We start from the raw sequence: 17234 nt of genomic DNA, 5'->3' as shown, positions 1-17234 counted from the left end.
AAGCGCACAGATAATATACCATTGTAGCATTTCACCCTGTAGTATACCAGGTATCGTTATTTATATTTTCCATAGGGAGGAGCGATGGGGTGGCTGGAAATATTGACAAAGAGAGAATTCCTTATTTGACACCAGACAAATGACCCGTCCCTTTCTTGGCCCTCAAAAAATTTTTGTTCCCTATTTGACACCGAGTTTAACTTTTATTCCTTACGTGACACTCCGTTGCATTTTCTATCCGGCCACCGTTAACTGCGCTGTGAAAAGACGATTTTGCCCCTATGGGCCCCACCACCCTTCTCCCTCCTCTCCTCATCCAGGCCGCAGCGCTATCCTAGTCACGCGCCACGCTGGGGCTCAGCCTCTACATCGTGCTCCGTGTCCCCTCTGCGGCGATGTCCGACGACGGCGGCGAGTGCGAGTGCGACGATGAGGAGGCGACGGTGGCCGTGCACGTGCGGCCGTGGCTGCTGTGGCGGTGGTGCGTGTGGTAGAACCACCTAATCTAATGCCTCCTAGGAGTGCTTGTCTTTCATTAGACACTAAGCACCCAAAGAAGAACACTAAATTACTCGGTTCCATCGGGCACACCCCAGGGGAGAACCCAAAAATTCACATTTTTGCCATCGGGATCACAAATGAGAGAATAAAGCTTATATCATTCTTAACCATTTCTTACATCACTTTACATGTATATCAGAGTATGGTATTTATTATTATAACGGCGGAATATAATCATATTATCAGAGTTATGAACAATTTAATTTAGTAACGGAATATAAACATGTGATCAGAATTATAGTGGAAATAAATAGCTAATCATGATGTGATGAAGTATTGATATATAAACTACAACAACAGATTATGAAACTTTTATTTATAAAAGCATTTGGTGACAGTTATAAATAACAACTACGATCGCAGCGTAAAGGAATCCTCGCTGAGCCCACCAGAAGGTATCCACACACAAGGGTCAGCTCTAGCATCCACCTGTCACCTGCAACAGGGGGAATAAAACCCTGAGTACTCAATTGTACTCAGCAAGACTTACCTGACAGGAGGAAAAAAAGACTCCAAGGATATGCAAGGCTATCTGGCTTGTGGGTTTATTGCATTTGTAGGAAGCATTACTAAGCGTGAGTCCTTATATTTGATTTTTATTTACAGCCACATTGGTTCATTAACTAACTATTCTATGTAAGCACCTGTACTACTTTCAAGCAGGTGGTAAGCAATCAGAGTCCTTTCTCCATTCCATCTTTCATCTTTCAGTTCTTACTACGATGCTAGACATGAAACAAGCCGTACCGGATTGCCCGACGATTCGCAAATCAATGCCCCCAGCTGGGTACCCCGAAAACACATGCCCCGCTTGTACCCAAGGCACAAGCAGGACCAACCCATCACTCTCCTGTCTCGTGTGTCTAGGTCCCTATCCAAACTGAGACTCCAAGCCCCCGCCCCTGAGTCCCAGACTCAGTGCGGTGCAAGGACCTCCTCCACCAAAATAAAACCCTGATAGTCAGTCCGGAAAGAGACGGATTCGTGACAAGAGAGCAACAAGTCTTCCAAGCGCCCATACCCAAGTATGTGCTTGGGATAATAAGTCTGTGACTTACCTCGACGGCTTATGCAATGATTGATCCTTAACCGACACAGATAGGGAAAGCAATGTAACTCAGCCATGCCTCGCGTCCATGGCGACACAACATCTTACACCCACCAATACCCAAACCATATCCAACAGCATGAATACAATACCAGAGGATAGCAACGAAAAACACTACTACTATGGGTACAGCATCCCAAGGCAACTACTCTATGTCTTCTCATGGCAACGGCTGAGTGAGAGGAATCAAGGGCTCTTTTTCTGACACTTCCAAGGGTGGAGGTGATGGCGGTGCTGCAACACCAGTTCTTCTTCTTTCTAGCAGGTGGATAGGGATCCCTTCCAAGATCGGGGCATCCTGCCTTTAAGCAGCCAACGTCCTCTGCTCGGCCCTAGTGACAAGATAGGCCACCCGTAGCTGATGGACATGCCGATCTTTAGCCTCCTTTAGAGCTTCCTCTGTGGCAGCCTCCCTGCTCTCAGCAGCTGTAGTGCTGGCATGCGCTTTGGCGAGCTGCACTTAGAGCATCTGGTTGAAGATCTTGGCTTCATCGGTGCGCCGAAGGCATGCCCTCAGCTCTAAGGTTTGCTGGTCATACTGCTCATCCAGCGCGAGCAGGTACGTGGTCAAGTGCACCATGGTTGGACTGTCCTCTTGTGCATCCCGCCCTTGCAAAGCCTCCTTGCGAGCCCTCCATGCCCGCCAATTCCTATCCAAAGGTGGAAAGAACCGCATGGGGGTACGGGCAATGGGCTCCTCATAGATCTAGCAAAGGTACCACAAGGCTTTACGGGCCACAACCTAGTAAGTGTCGATGAAGCAAAACCTAGTTGCGGTCACACTCCAGGCTTCAGTGAGGTTGGGGAACTCTTCACTCTTCTTGATGTAGATGGTAACCTCACACCTCTCGGTGCCATGCTCCTCATACTCATGGCCCTCATACTCAGGACGATCTTTGACTCTGAGCTTTTGTAGGGTGGCATGTAGGATTCTAGGAAAACCCTCAACGTTCACACAGTAGGTACTAACCTAGGCTGCTGCCATCTTTGGCGGTGGTTGTAAAGAAGGCTAAGCGAAAAGCTAGCTCAAAGGAAAAGCTAAGCGAGCAAAAGCGCGCCGAGTAGTGGTGCCAATGGCTAAGCCAGGCTCTACTTAAAAAGGCAGAGCGTTTAGTGGTCCTAGCGTGGTTCACTAGGGTTCCTGCGCAAGATCACTACGACGAATCAACCAAATTTCGCGCGTTCGAGGCGAGCGACGTGTGATGCCATTACTGACTAGTACGACTACAGGGCAAGGGTCTGACAAGAGCGCAGAAAAGGGATACGGGGAGATGTGGGTCACGACAGGCATGAACCACGAGCGAACACGGAGCACAAAACCACAGTGCTGACCTAACTCTAGAACATGAACAAGTCAGTCATGCACAATACGACATGCGTGACACCTATGGATGGCGTATAAGCAATACGGCACTACAATGCACAAATAGGATATGCATGAATGCACATCCTATATGTCCTTTCACTGTTGCCAACATATAGGGCAACCGTTCTTAGATTTTTGGCACATCATTCTCTCCCTGTAACTAATCGATACTATCAAACTATGCTCAAGTCAGTGTACCTATAGAAAAAATTGATTAAGCCTATCTAAATCAGTAGAGTGCCATCTATCCTGGATACATAACCATAGTAATAGGGCTCCTTATATAACTTCGCATATAAACATCCTAACTTTTTGCAAAAACAAGCTGTCAAATTTTAGTTTAGAAAAGGGTTTAGAAGCTTTATCTCCTCATTTATGCTCTGATACCACCTATGGCTGAACCGCCAAATCTAATGCCTCCTAGGAGTGCTTGTCTTCTATTAAATACTAAGCACCCAAAGGAGAACACTAAATTACTCGGTTCCGTCGGGCACACCCCAGGGGAGAACCCAAAAATCCACATTTTTGCCATCAGGATCACAAATGAGAGAATAAAGCTTACATCATTCTTAACCATTTCTTACATCACTTTACATGTACATCAGAGTATGGTATTTATTATGATAACAGTGGAATATAATCATATTATCAGAGTTATGAATAATTTAATTTAACAGCGGAATATAAACATGAGATCAGAATTATAGCAGAAATAAATAGCTAATCATGATGTGATGAAGTATTGATATATAAACTACAACAATAGATTATGAAACTTTCATTTATAAAAGTATTTGGTGAGAGTTATAAATAACAATTACGATCGCAGCATAAAGGAATCCTCGCTGAGCCCACCAGGAGCTATCTACACACAAGGGTCAGCTCTAGCATCCACCTATCACCTGCAATAGGGGGAATAAAACCCTGAGTACTCAATTGTACTCAGCAAGACTTACCCGACAGGAGGAAAGAAAAGACTCTAAGGATATGCAAGGCTATCTGGCTTGTGGGTTTATTGCATTTGTAGGAAGCATTACTAAGCGTGAGTCCTTATATTCGATTTTTATTTATAGCCGCATTGGTTCATTAACTAACCATTCTATGTAAGCACCTATACTACTTTCAAGCAGGTGGTAAGCAATCAGAGTCCTTTCTCCATTCCATCTTTCATCTTTCAGTTCTTACTATAATGCTAGACATGAAACAAGCCGTACTAGATTGCCCGGCTATTCGTGAATCAATACCTCTAGCTGGGTGCCCCAAAAACACACGCCCCGCTTATACCCAAGGCACAAGCAGGACCAACCCATCACTCTCCTGTCCTGGGTGTCCAGGTCCCCATCCAAACTGGGACTCCAAGCCCCCGCCCCTGAGTCCCGGACTCAGTGCGGTGCAAGGACCTCCTCCACCAAAATAAAACCCTAACAGTCGGTTCAAAAAGAGCCGGATCCATGACAAGAGAGCAACAAGTCTTCCAAGCGCCCATACCCAAGTATGTACTTGGGATAATAAGTCTGTGACTTACCTCGATGGCTTATGCAAAGATCGGTCCTTAACCGACATAGACAGGGAAAGTAGTGTAACTCAGCCATGCCCCGCATCCACGGTGATACAACCTCTTACACCCACCAATACCCAAACCATATCCCTGCCCGGTCACCATTTTTCCTTTCCACCATTTATATTTTCTAAGTGATAATAATACAGTAATATATTTCCTATCTCTCGCAAGTGATAGGCAATCACTCGACTTCTACCGGAGTCCTGTAGCATAGCATTCTACCCGATCCTATCATACTAGTAAGACTCATAGGATAAAGATATATATGCAAGTGGGTTTCATTCAACTCCTTAAAACTTAATGCATAATTATAATTTAAACTGCAGAAAAGTAGGGTTATGCACTGGGGCTTGCCTAGGTAAGATGTATATTAAAAGTTAGTATCTGCATCTTTAGATCGTCCACCATCAACTGAATAGCAAGCCCATTGCATCATCTCATAGAGAGAATACCATTACACCATCTTCGGATTCCCAATCATCCTTCAATTGATCCATTGATCTATCATCGTACCTATATGATATGCAATGCGATGCAACGCAAAGACGTAATTAATCGAATAAAATCATGATTTGTAAACTACGATCTACGCCCCTCAAGTTAACGGGCTAGTTCTAACGACGACCATACTTAGGCTATATATACACATTATCGGATAAGACACTATTTCCCAACAATTATTTTAGTTATATAAATGCAAGTGGTTTTGTTATTTCGTTCTATTGATTTAACCTTTATTCGAGATAGAGCATTATTAACTACCTAGCAAACTAATTATTCTGGATCTATCAAAATTACCACGAGTACCTAATATTGCTAAGGGCCTACCATAAAAATTTTAGATTCAACACTATCACCGATTTATCACAACAATTCCTATAAGTTTGTATTTTTCTATATTAAGTACCTTAAATTAATTATATAGCGTCCAAGAATAATATCACCCTATGTGAACAAACTAGACTAACAGGTAGATCATGATTTTAGAAGGCTAACAAAATTGGTTTCACTATTTTTGAACGCATACACAATTTTATTTTAAATTTACAATTTACCTTGTAAGCTAAATTAGGAACTGCTCTACAAATTAAAAAGGCCGGCATCACTGATCCTGGCCCAACATGAAACGTGGTCCAGTGGAGATCGGTGGCCCACGCACGGGCAACGACGCGGGCGGCCCACACGAAAACAACTGCGCGTGGCCCAACGCGGCGCGCAGGCGGCCCAGGCAAGCCGACCCGCGCCTTAGGCACACAGGTAGCAGGTCGGCCCAGGAGGGAAAACCCAGGGCGTGGGCGTGATTTTACAGAAAACCCCTTATCCGTTTTTGTAATTGCCAAAAACAATTTGCACTATTCATTACTCTCTCAGCCTTATCACAATAACCCCCTATACTCGTTTATATTCACAAACATTGGTCCACGACGTACTCCAGAGCAGAACACCTTCCAAGGGGATGGTCCGGCAGCGACCAAACCGGTCAGGGAGGGCATGGCGACGGCAGAGGGGTGGTCGCCAAAGGCGCAGGGCCATCAGAGGGTTAGCGTGACTACACAGGTCCCCGACGGCCCATGGTGGCATGTAGGGCATGTCTGCCCACATGAAGACGCGAATGGCGGCGATGGCGTGCACGTGCCGGCAAGACTACTATGACAGAGGCTAAACGGGGAGTCAAGGAAGGGTCAGTGACTCACCACAAACACCTCTAAAGAGTTGTCTAGGGCAGGAATGGCTTGAAGCAGACTGGCCAGTGCATGGTGAAGGGCGACGGCGCTCTGAGCGTGGTGTGGCCGTGTCAGCTCATCGCCGGTGAACTTCCTGACCAAGCCGAGACGAGCATCAGATAAAGTAGGTTAAGGTGAGTTAGAAATTGCACTCAATCAAACTACTACCATCACTTTGAGCCTTACCCCCAAATCCTAGACTACGGCGGTGAACTGACAGACAGCGTGGGAAACACCAAATTGGTGGCCATCAGTGCTCTATTGAGGCTCAGTGCGGTAGGGCGCCTAGCTAGCTTCCCAAGATACACGCAGGTGCGAGGAAAAGAGCTGCAAAACTCACTGCCATGTAGGAGGAAGAAGGCACGGCCATGGTGCAGTGCGACCGAGTGAACAGCACACAGTGAGCCGGCAATTTAAAGCGAGAGGTCATGGTTGTGGAGCGATGCGAGCACATACACACAAGCGAGCGGAGCCTCGATGTGACGCACTTGAATCGAAATAGCCAAGCTCGAACAGAGCTCTCTCCCATTGGCTAGTGGGATGGGGTGGACAGGTGGGGCAGAGCCGGGAGTAGCCTCATCGCAACAGCGGCTGGGCCAGCGACACAGTGGCGATCACTTGGTGCACGCCCCAGGACTAAGCATGGTCGGGGAAGTGGACGGTGAGGGCCAGTGCCATGTTGGCCAAGCGACAGCAACCGCGGTGTCGGGCTCGACCCCACGGGATACGGCGGACAACGCACACACGTGGGCTCACATGGTTGTCAGCACGGCAGGGAGGGTCCGGCCAACCTAGCCAGGCACGGAACCGGTAGCCATGGGGCCGACCAGCGGGGCAGCAGCTACGGCCACAGTGCCAACTAGGGCGGTAGCGCGTGCACGGTGACCACGCCCCGAGCCCAAACAGCTGGAAACGGTGCTACGCACGCTTTTTAAAGCGAAGCAAAAGCCACTTAGTATTTCGATTGAAGTCCAACCGAAGCCACCAACCTAAAGTTGGCACTAACAGCTAACTAGCGAAGTAAACTTCATGATGATAGAGCAACTGGAGAGGGAGATAAGGAACTGCCAACTTGAGTTCGTCACCCGGGTGCCAAATTGTGGACTAGGTTCCAAAATATGTTTCCCAGCACATCCTACGGAGGTTAGGGCAAATTTGGAGAGTGCATCGTGACCTCACACACCACCTCAATCTACACCATGCCCACGAGCTCACTTAGTGACAACCAATAGTGCAAAAACATGACGTGGGTATTTATCATTTTTGTTAGAATTTAAATGCCAAAGATAGCATTGTCAACAACAACTCGATGTGTGTCGACTAAGCCGAAAAGAGTGGATTTAATTTCCACTTTGATTTTTGAGCTTCCAAGGAAACTAACTAACAACATTTATCCTCCCAAAATTAAAGTGACCTATTCCTCTACATATCTTCCCCATCAACTTAACTTAAGTAACATGCACAAGTTTATTATCTTTGTTTATAAAAAATTGCTTTTCATGCCAAACAGTTAACACCACTTATTCTATTTTCCTTATTAGGATCTTATTAGCATATTTTTACATTAAGTAAACTACTCACTACATTCATTTGATTCCTTTCAACCACAAAAGCGAACCTCTTAAGATTCGCCTTATCATCTCATGTATGTTTTAAATCAGAAATTCGAGAAACTCATCTCAAAATTTTTTCTTAGGCCTAAATCATGGTGCTAAATAAGATCGTAACACCGGGGTGTTACAACGCGGGTCTAAGAGCTTTCACGTGCGGGGCCACCGCGTGGTGGACCTATCCTAGGACCTCTCTCGCGCGCGCTTCCCGCCCTCGGGCGGCTCCCCAGAGCCCTGCTCGGGGTACTTCGTCGCTGTCGTGGTGGACGGCGAGATGGCACTCATCATGGGGGACATGGCGGAGGAGGCCTATAGGAAGACCAAGGCATGATGCTCGCTCAGGCCGGGCCCCGTCCTCATCTCGCAACATGAGCACGTGTCCATGCGCGATGGCGGAGCACACGGGCACCGGACCTTCGTCGTCATGCGCGACAAGCAGCAGGGAGATCTTGGTGGATCTTGTCTCACACACCGCAGCCTAGGGCGGCCATGGGCGGGAGCAGGATAGGGCCGAGGTTGGCATGTCCATCTTCATCGACGGTGATCGCGTGCTCCACGTCTACCGCCTACGCTGGAAGTTTTGCGGCACTGAGAAGGTGGACCTCGGCGGCAGCAATCGCGTCCTCGTCTCTTGGGGGAGGACACAGCAGCCTGGAGGAGGAGGGAGAAGGGTGGTGGGGCCCACAGGGGCACAATCATCTTTTCACAGCATAGTTAATGGTGACCGGATGGAAAATGCAACGGAGTGTCACGTAAGGAATGAAAGTTGAACTCGGTGTCAAATAGGGAACGGAATTTTTTTTAGGGCCAAGAAAGGAACAGGTCATTTGTTTGGTGTCAAATAAGGAATTATCTCTATTGACCAATATGCATACTTATGACAAGATCATTAACTCTCATGCTATAGCAGGGGTAAGTCAAATGATAAATAAATGATAACTGTAAGGCATTGATAGTAATCCGAAGAGGAATAGATACTCATAAATGTAGTATGGCTAGGCAGGAGATTAGCTAAGAGCTAAAGATTCCTAAGTCATTCCTTATTTACTAAGTCTTTTGTAAACCCAAGTATATACACTCTCATCTATAGCATAATTAACTTTGGATCTATGCATAAGGAACATTACTAAGGAAGATCAAGAACAGAGCTTGACTCCCTTCGCAACTGAGTTCTACTTCCTCTACAAACAGGGAGTGGACTACAAAAGACTCAATAAGAGTGTCACATCTATAATCTACCACATGACCTAGAGTGTAGAATGCATCTGCAGGTAAACAATATTTAAGCACCATGCTTACATAATGTCGACCACTTAACTCACTCAAGTATTGAGCTAAGCGCTTTGTGAACATATGCATATATTCAAAATCAATCATAACTATATCAGGCATATAACTAGAGCAAACTAGGAACATAATAAATAGCAACACAGTGTTGAAGTAGCACAAAGTCATAAAATAAGAGGGATACAATGGATATACCGGCCTCCAGACGGCGAATCCAAAATCCTGAGCAATAATCCAAAATCTACTAGAACCTTGCTAGCAAGCCTATACTAGAACTTTGAAGAATTGGAGCTCTATTCTCTTCTCTCTAGAAACCCTAATTTCTAATCTGATCTTGACTTACGGTCAATCTCTTGAGAGAGGGGGGTAGGGGCTGGTATATATAGGCTGGAGCATCAATCCTAAGCCCTCGGATCAAACCGACTTGAATAAATGGTGTAGATGCATTCTAGGAGGCGATAGAGGAACCGACATCGAAGCATTGGCTGCTAGGAGGCTGGTCAGCCTGCAGGTGGTAGCGCCTCGCACTCCGCTTCGGTGTGGTGTCTTCTCGAGTCTTCTAGAACCTTCTAGGATTGTTTTCACTGTGGATAAGCGTGATTTACTTTGACGATTTGATCCACCTTCATGATTTTCTAGATAAACCCTGCTAAAAACATAGATTTACCAAAACTCCTGGAAATTATCAGTTTAACCCCTAAGTCTATGTTGGTGATCATTTTCATGCATGATTTCAAGTTAATTGGATGGTTTATGATGGATGGTAACTACCATCAACAAACTCCCCCAAGCTTAACCCTTGCTCATCCCTGCACAATGCCAAACTTAGCAATGGATCAGGAGTTGCATCAATGTTTTCACTCCTCAAAAGTACATATGCATTCAAACAAGAATTCTCCTCCGGATTAGAACAAACCAATCTAACTTTCAAACTTACTCATATTACCTTCAACCATGGGGCTTGTAGCCTTCACTTGGGTCTTGAGCAATTGAAAAATAGAACAATCAAGTCAAGCACTATGTCTCAAGTTCTTTGCTCAACCATTATTGTGGAGTTTTTGCAAGTTTTCAAAATAAAACTTAGAGATTCCATTGTATGACACTCTCAAGTCTCAAAATATGTGGTATTTATGGATCCTCACCAGGGTAATAGGATTGTTATGTCTTTCTTCCTACAACTAAGGCTTATGTGGAGGTCATAGGAATGGTGATAATATGAAAGAGCATACTTGCAATACATATATTATAAAGTCAAACAACGGATTCAAAGAGAGTTGAGTCATACAATCAAATCAAGATTTCCATGTGTGTGGAATATATGGTGGATATATGTAACACCTCAGGTGTTACAAGCTTGCTTAGCACCTAGGTTAGTGCCTAAGAGTAATTAGCAAAACAAGTTTTTGGGTTTAAAAGTTTAAAGCACACATGGAATTATAAACAAATCTTGCATGACTCGCTTTTGTAATTAAAACAAACAAATAAGTATCGCTAGTCAACTTGTCTCGGTGCTTAACAACTTTTAAATAATCTTGTGGACAAAAGTTGTTTAAGGCTTGTTTTGGAAAAGTATGAAGAAAGTGCTTAAAAATGCCTGATAGCAAATAAATAGCGAATGGTTTGTTTATTTGATTAAGCATGAAAAACAATTTTTATAAGCAAAAATAAAATATAACTTATAATTGGTACTTAAATAAAATTTGAAGTGCAAGTTTAGTAGATGAAAATACAACTGTGGATTTGGTGAATAGATGTTGTTCCATCGTATTTTTGATAGCTCAAGAATTGAAAGTGGAATATAATTTCGGCTTCTAGAACTAAACGATTTTAAGTTTGAAAACCTAACGACAATGCCATTTTGGCATTGAAATTTTAATTAAATTTCTTAAACACTAGGTCTATGTTTTTGTAGTGTTGGTTGCATCTAAGTGAGTACTTTAGCTTGGTGAAGTCCACGGTTGGGTTGGAGTGGTCATGGAGTCGCATAATTTGCCCAAATTTAGTCAAAACGCATTGTAGCTATGCCGTTGATGCTCTGTTCGTGGACTATCATTTAGCGTGACAAACTAAAAGGTCCTAATGGCTAGAGGGGGGGTGAATAGCCTAATAACAATTTCTACAACAACACTTAACAAACCGGTTAGACAATTATGAGGCGAAGCAAGTGTTGCGCTAACCTACTAAAAATGCAAGCCACCTACCACAATTCTAGCTTATATAGTTTTTATCCATACAATAGCTATGTCACTACACTTAGTATGCTCTCAAAAGCTAACTAAAGAGCCACACTAACCAAACTAACAAACTCTCACAACTAGCTACACTAAAGAGCTTGACAACTAGTTTGCGGTAATGTAAAGAGAGTGAGCAAGAAAGTTATATTGTCTTGTCAAGGAAGGAGCCAATCAATCATAAGAATGAATAACTATGAAGACCAATCACCTCGGAATCAAATGATGAACACAATGATTTTTACCGAGGTTCATTTGCTTGCCGGCAAGCTACTCCTCGTTGTGGCGATTCACTCACTTGGAGGTTCACGCGCTAATTGGCATCACACGCCAAACCCTCAATAGGGTGCCACACAACCAACACAAGATCAGGATCACACAAGCCACGAGCAATCCACTAGAGTACCTTTTGGCTCTCCGCCAGGGAAAGGTCAAGAACCCCTCATAATCACCACGATCGGAGCCAAAGACAATCACCACCCTCCGCTCGATGATCCTCGCTGCTCCAAGCCATCTAGGTGGTGGCAACCACCGAGAGTAACAAGCGAATCTCATAGCGAAACATGAACACCAACTACCTCTAGATGCAAACACTAAAGCAATGCACTTGGATTCTCTCCCAATCTCACAAAGATGATGAATCTATGATGGAGATGAATGGGAGGGCTTTGGCTAAGCTCACAAGGTTGCTATGTCAATGCAAAATGGTCAAGAGAGTGAGCTTGAGCCAGCCATGGGGCTTAAATAGAAGCCCCCATGAAATAGAGCTATTGTACCCCTTCACTGGGCTAAACACGGGCCAACCGGATGCACCGGTCAGATCGACCGGACGCTGGACCTCAGCGTCTGGTCACGCGATGCACGCCATGTGTCCCTCTCTTCAAATGTTGTGCGCCTAATCTCAATGGTTAGAAGACCACCAAATGCAACAGCTAACAGTGACTGGATGCTGAACCCCCAGCGTCCAGACGTTTCTAGTAAGCTTCTAGAAATGATTTTTCCCGACCGGACGCGTCCGGTCATGCTTGACCGGACATAGCCAGCATCCGGTCACATGGTGTCTTCCTCTGTGCTACCACGTTAGCATGACTGGACGTAGCCTTCCAGTGTCTGGTCACTGAGCGACCCAGCATTCGATCATGAGATCGAAACGCATGCCCTCTGCTGCCATTGACCAGACATGCCAGTCCAGCCGAGACCAGTGTCCGATCACTTACAGTGACCTCTGTCTTTTCTATCTAGGGCACTGGTGGCACCATCGGACTGTTCGCACTCTACGGGCGGACACTCCGCTGGTGAAGTTCCTTACCCTTGCTCAAATGTGCCAACCACTAAGTGTATCACCTTGTGCACATGTGTTAGCATACTTTCACAAACATTTTCAAGGGTCGCACTAACTTCCTGTCCGATTATCCTCTAGTCGTAAGAGTTGCTTCGCCCGTTAGGTGTTAGTACCTACTTTAGGGTAGTAGAACTGGTTGAACCTAAGTCGAGTTGATCAGTGGCTTTTGTTTTGATTTAAAATCAGTGCACATCATTAACAGTGGCCATTTGAGCGGTGTTTGCGACCACCACAGACATAGTGCGCTGGGCGCTGGGACCACGTCATGTTCGTGTTGCGCTGCCAGCACAATAGTACACTATTGCGCACCGATGGTGTGTGCATTAACCATGCACGCAGTCATTAGATGCATAGCTGAATGACCAGGCACATCACCAATAGAGCAAGTAGCAGCAAGCATGTGCTCAGGTAGCAGTAGCATGCCCATCGTGCAAATTCATTGCATCGGGCAAGCACACACATAAGCAACACTGCTGAGCTCACCATCACGCCCAGCTTCACCTCCCCCGCTACCCGCTGCACCACTGCCTGCTCGCCTTGTCCTGTCGCCCTTTGCTATGGCAGAGCTAAGCAGCTACAAGTAGATGCTTGTCGACGCTCACTAACTATTGCTCGGAGCACAGCGCCACCTTTAATGGTGAGCTACAAACTCAGTCGAGTGTTGGCATAGCTTCGCTCCTCCGGTCTCTAATAGCCGACGTTGGAGCAGCCCTCTCCATCCTCAGCTGAGCCCCCATGGCCTCACACTGGTCCTGCAGCCCCACAGCACTACCCTCCCATGCTCCTATGCTGACCACGCCGCTGCCATGCGAGCGCACCGCTGTCACACACCGTGCCTCCTAGCCGACTGGTTTTCGTGCTCGCTGGTGCCACGGCCACTCCCATCGCCAGCCACCGCGCACGTGAGCGCACCCATGTTGCCCCACGCTACTCCACCTTCGTTCCCGCCCCTGCACCGCCAGCTCGCCGCTGGCGCACCCTCACCATAGAGTCGCCCAGTCCCAAGGCCGACGCATGTGGCCAGGGCTCCACACTCTACCTCTGGCTGAGCCACGTCCACCAATGGGTGCGCCCGATAGCGGGCAAGCCGTGATGCCGCCTCCCCACCAACGTCGGTGAACTCATGGCCAGATTGGACCGCTGGTCGCCCCGCCCCCTGCTCATGCTCTGCTTGTGAGGAGGGAGAGAAGGTGAGAAAGTATAAATAGAAGCTTTTTGGGGGGCTAGGTGTGAAAACTGTGACTCATATGAATAGTAACACATAGTGTTGTTTACCTCGAGTTAGTTTAAGGTATATGCAGGGACCTTTTTGCAAAACTGCCAGGTCAGTTTGGGCAAGCCACGCTAGCCGGCATGCCGTCGTGCTTGCGCCGCCCGTGGGCCGACTTGCTGGGCCGCCGCCTGCCCCGCCTGGGCCGCTCATGCCCACGCCACATTGGGTCGCGCTTGCCGCACCATGGGCCACAGCCTGTGGCCACGCGCGCCCCGCCCCGGCCTGGGCTGCTTTGCCCGCTAGACCAGGCCGAACTAGGCCGCTTTAGGCCCCAGGAACCTTTTTCCTTTTTCGGTGTCTTGTTAATTTGAGTAAGCGGTTGAATGCTTGGAAATTGATAATAAAATGTAGAAAAATCACAAAAATGCCAAACCAATTTTGTTAGGCTCCTAAAATCATGATCTATCTATTAGCATATTTGGTTCATCTAGTTTTAAAATATTTCAAGGGTTGCTCTAATTATTTTAAAATGTTTAATATTGTTAAAATGTGAACTTGTGGGAATTTTTGTGAGAAAATGGTGATGGTGTTGACCCTAAAAATTTTATAGTAAATTCCTAATATTATTAGCTGCTCACTATAATTTTTGTAGCTCCAGAATAATTAGTTTGCTAGATTGATAATGATGCCCTATTTCGAATAAAGATTAAATCGATAGAATAGAATAAAGAAACACCTTGGAATTGTATAACTAAAACACTTGTTGGGAAATGGCATCTTTCTCGATGATGTTGATATGTAGATTAGTATGTTAGTCATTAGAGCTAGCTTGTTAGTTCGTAGTATGTACTCTCTTTTAAGAGTTATAGTTGCCTTGTTAATTAAGTGTTGCATCATCTCTGCATCGCATTGCATACCATAATAGGGACAACGATGGATTGCGGAGTCATCGGGAGTTGCTAGTGAGATGGTACTTTTGGAGATCGTGTCACCAAGATGGAATACTAACTTTTGGTTATATGTTACCTAGTCAAGCCCTAGTGCATAACTCCTATTATTGTGCACTTTAATTTATGCTTGTGCATTAAGTTTAAGGAGTTGAATGAAACCCACTTGCATATATATATATATATATATATATATATATATATATATATATATATCCTATGAGTCTTACTAGTGTGACAGAATCGTGTAGATTGCTATGCTACAGGACCTGGTAGAAATCGAGTGATTGCCTATCACTCGTGAGAGATAGAAAATATATTATTATTGTTACTATATTATTATCACCTAGAATATATATGAATGATAATTGAGACTGGGTGGAATGGTACTTTGGATCTGGACTTGGTTTGGCATTCGAGCGAGGCTCGGATTGCATTTGTTCCGCCTGTGTCGGTTAAGGACCGGCCGTTGCATTGGGTTCTAGGCAGATCACAGACTTATTATCCTGAACATATACTTATGTATGGGCGTGGGAAGGCTCATTGCTCTCTTGTCATGGGTTCTGGCTCTTTCCGGACCGACTGATTGGAGGCAGGGATGGTGGAGGTCTAAGCACCGCACGGAGTCTGGGACTCAGGAGCGGGGGCTTGGATCCAAGTTTGGATGGGGACCTGGACCCCGTGATAGGAGGGTGGTGGGTTGGTCCTGCTTGTGCCTAGGGTACAAGCAGGGTGTGTGTTTCAGGGTACCCAGCTGGGCACATTGGTTCACGAATCGCCGGGCGATCCGGTACGACTTGTCTATAGTCTAGCAACGTAGTAAGAACTAGAAGATGAAAGATGATAAAATTATTCTGATTACTTACCACCTGCTTGAAGGTAGCACATGTGCTTACATAGAATGGTTAGTTATTGAACTAATGATGACTGCTAATAAAATTGAATATAAGGACACACATTTAGTAATGCTCCTACAGATGCAATAAACCCACAAGCTAGATAGCTTTGCATATCCTTAGACTTTTTTTCTCCTATCGTGTAAGTCTTGCTGAGTATAATTGAGTACTCAGGGTTTTATCCCCCCTGTTGCAGGTGACAGGCGGATGCTAGAGCTGACTCTTGTGTGTGGATTCCTCCTGGTGGGCTCAGAGGGGATTCTTTTATGCTGCAATCATAGTTTTCATTTATAACTCTCACCAAATGTTTTTTTATAAATAGAAGTTCAATAATATATTGTCCTAGCTTATATACCAATGCTTCATCATATTATGAATATTATTTCCGCTGTAATTTTGATCACATGTTTATATTTTATTGTTAAATTAAATTATTCATAACTCTGATAACATGATTATATTCCACTATTATAACAATAAATATTATACTCTGATGTTGCATGAAAAGTGATGTAAGAAACGGCTAAAATGTTGTAAGCTTTATTCTCTCATTTGTGATCCTGCTGGAAAAATGTGAATTTTTAGGTTCTCCCTTGGGGTGTGCTCGATGGAACCGCGTAATTTGGTGTCCTCCCTTGAGTACTTAGTGTCTAATGGAAGACAAGTACTCTTGGGAGGCATTAGATTAGGCAGTTCTACCACAATATATGGTGGCTAACCTAATTCTACTATGCTCCTTGAAAAGTTATCTCTTTTGAAACTTGGAAGCATTTGCAAGAGAACATGTCTTTCTTCTCTCTTCTTTTTTTAGACGGGCATCTAAGCACCCATTGTTTTAAATATCTCAGACACTTGTCCATTTTTTCTCAACCTTTTTCTTTTTCTTTTTATGAATAACTCTTGCATAGCCCATGCCTCTTCTTTGCAACAAAACTTTTGAGAGACAGTAACAAGAACTTAGAGCATTTGTTTGGTGGATGAAACCTATCAAGAATATTTTTGGTGTTTACTCCTAGTGCAGGAGTAAAACATTTTTGGGTGGATCTAAATGAAAGGCATATTTTTGCGCCTACCTTCAATGTAGGAGTAGTGCAAATGTGAGTGGTGTGTACGTGATCTTGATTTTAAGAGCATGATAAATCTCTCATAAGGATTAACAAAGCTTGACCAAACTCAATGTAAAACAAGCAGCATATATGAGTGGAAATTTTCCTAGCCTAAATATAAACAAGTTTGGCTCTGGTAGGAATTCAAGCTTTATCATATAGAAACTCATTAGTTTGTATCTTTATGTTTTTTTAAAAGAAATGCCCAGAACTTAATATCACTTGGAACAAGATAAATAGCAGCTTAGACCTTCTCATATCACACCCGTCAATTATCTAGAC

The 17234-nt window shown here is 44.9% G+C and overlaps 1 pseudogene; it reads left to right on the top strand.

The window, feature by feature from the left end:
- The first annotated feature begins 281 nt into the window (after positions 1-281).
- Positions 282-8700, top strand: LOC136526327 (uncharacterized; annotated as a pseudogene).
- Positions 8701-17234: the final 8534 nt, after the last annotated feature.

Source organism: Miscanthus floridulus, chromosome 19, assembly GCF_019320115.1.
Source record: "Miscanthus floridulus cultivar M001 chromosome 19, ASM1932011v1, whole genome shotgun sequence".
NCBI lineage: Eukaryota > Viridiplantae > Streptophyta > Magnoliopsida > Poales > Poaceae > Miscanthus > Miscanthus floridulus.
Note: the sequence above shows the minus strand (reverse complement) of the source record. Positions and strands in the feature narration are given on the sequence as shown.